This window comes from Propithecus coquereli, unplaced genomic scaffold (assembly GCF_000956105.1).
Source record: "Propithecus coquereli isolate 6110/MARCELLA unplaced genomic scaffold, Pcoq_1.0 Scaffold333, whole genome shotgun sequence".
In the NCBI taxonomy this organism is placed as follows: domain Eukaryota; kingdom Metazoa; phylum Chordata; class Mammalia; order Primates; family Indriidae; genus Propithecus; species Propithecus coquereli.
In genome coordinates, this window is record NW_012148986.1 from 1,074,762 (window position 1) to 1,076,911 (window position 2,150).

Consider the following 2,150-nt stretch of genomic DNA (forward strand, 5'->3'; position numbering starts at 1 on the left):
TGCTATCTTTATTTAAAATTTTGATAATTTTATCATATTTTTACCTTAATTTTAATGTTTTAACACATAGCATTAAAAATTGTTTCTCTTGGTTGTGAGTTTTGGGGGCTCCCCTTAAATTTTGTGCCTAAGTGAGTGTCTCCTTTGCCTCATTTTAGCCCATACCCTATCATCAGCAGCAAGAGGACCCAGCTGACACTTTAGGTCACAGGACAAAGCCAGTGGAAAATGTCAAAGTGAAGAAAATGAGAAAAGGAAATGGAAGAAAGCCAACGAGGTTGACTCTAGCACTTGAGAATTAAAGATAATGGGAGTACTGTGTTGGGTGTGAGATTTCTACCCTGAAGGGCGGATTTTTGACTCAGATTCCCATTTGTCCAGGCTCTGAAAGACAACAGTAAGAACCACCATTTAATGAGTGCTTATATAATGTGAGGGCATAGGTTAAGAATCTTATTTATAATTAATCATCACCTTTGCTTCATTAAATTTCCATTAATAATGCTCAGTTGCACACAGTGGGAAATTTGAATTTTCTTAGTTAAGTTACTAAGTGGAGAGGCATGGCTGGGGCCCATGTCTATGTGAATGCAAAACTTCACAGCCTTAATTACTGCCCATATCTACCTACTCCTACAGTCAAGAAAGGGTATGAGTCAAAAGGAGTTGAAGAAAGTCAAGACAGTGTCTGCCTTCTGATAACGTCTTTCCTGCTCCTTAAATAGTGTACACATAGCACATTCCCAAACTAGAAACAACAAAAGCCTGTCTGGACTTCAATCACAGGCCATGTGTGTCTTTAAAGCTGAGGGACCATCCAGTTAACCAACCACACTGGGAAACACATGCAGAACCTGGCAGAATTAAGTGCAAAGTACTAATATTTATTCCTACTCCCACCCCAATCAGAGGAGAACTAAAATGACATCAGCCAGAAAGAATGTTCCTCAGCCCATTAAAGGCCTCTGAGTTTAGGGACTTGCCTGTGTTGCTTTGAGCACCTGCTACCACTCCAGGCATAGTAAGAATACAATACTGGAAAGTAAGAATATGAGACAGTTACAGCATGCTTTTCACTCTTTGTATATTGCATATACTGGACATAGCACACTGGAAGCCAAATGAGACCCCCTGAGGATAACCAAATGAGGTCAATAACTCATCATTCCCCAAGGACATACTATAGACTTCTATCTATAACATAAAAAAGGTACGTAAGTGGAAATGTGAATAATTCTGAATAAGGATATCAGAGTGCATACCCCTATAGTGCCAAAGGGAATTATTCAAAAGCATATGTCAGAAATACCAGGAAAACAATAACAGTTGGTGCCAAAGCATTCTGGGTTTGTAGACAAGGACTTTAACTCTCATCAGAATTTAGATTAATAAAAATGTTAATTGTTGATATAAAAAGGTTTAGATATCCCACAATAGAAAGACTAGAGAATACAGCCTTTGTATTATTTCAGTTTGAAAGTTTTATTTATACAATAATCCTAAGAGGTTAACCACTCATAATTCTTTGTTTTAGTATTGAATTATAAAGCTTAGTAAATGTTCATTATCATAACAATAATACCAATCTTTAATTTTCCAAAAAGTAAACATACTTTTAGATTAAAAGCTACACAGGGTTCTATCTATTTTGCCTAAATCTTACTAAAAGATTAATATCAATTCCTGACAAGCCACTTCTCTTTTCAAAAAGATTACACTTAAGGAAGGATTTTCTTCTTACTCTTCAGGGAAGGAACTGAAAAAAGATAAGCAAAGAGACATGCCACAGTGCGCCATGGGGTAGCACTTAATTCAGCTTTATCTACCTCCACCCCAAAGAAATTCAAAGTGGCAGGGGTGTCAACGAAACTAAATGCATATATTTTAAGGTGGTGTTCTATAAACAAAATGCAAATTTTTAGTAAATATTCAGAGTAATCCACATTTATCCAGGCCTAGTTATGATCCCTGCCCTATTAACAGGGCTGTAAGGAAAACTCTGCTGTACCTATAGTCCTCAGACATGACTAGCAAGCAGCCCTATGAGGCAAGTAACACTCTGAGCACTTGAAGTACGTAGCCCCAAGGGACACAATTCCCATGGTAGCCACTGAAAATGGCAGCCCTTGGAATGGGCATTGTGCATCCTG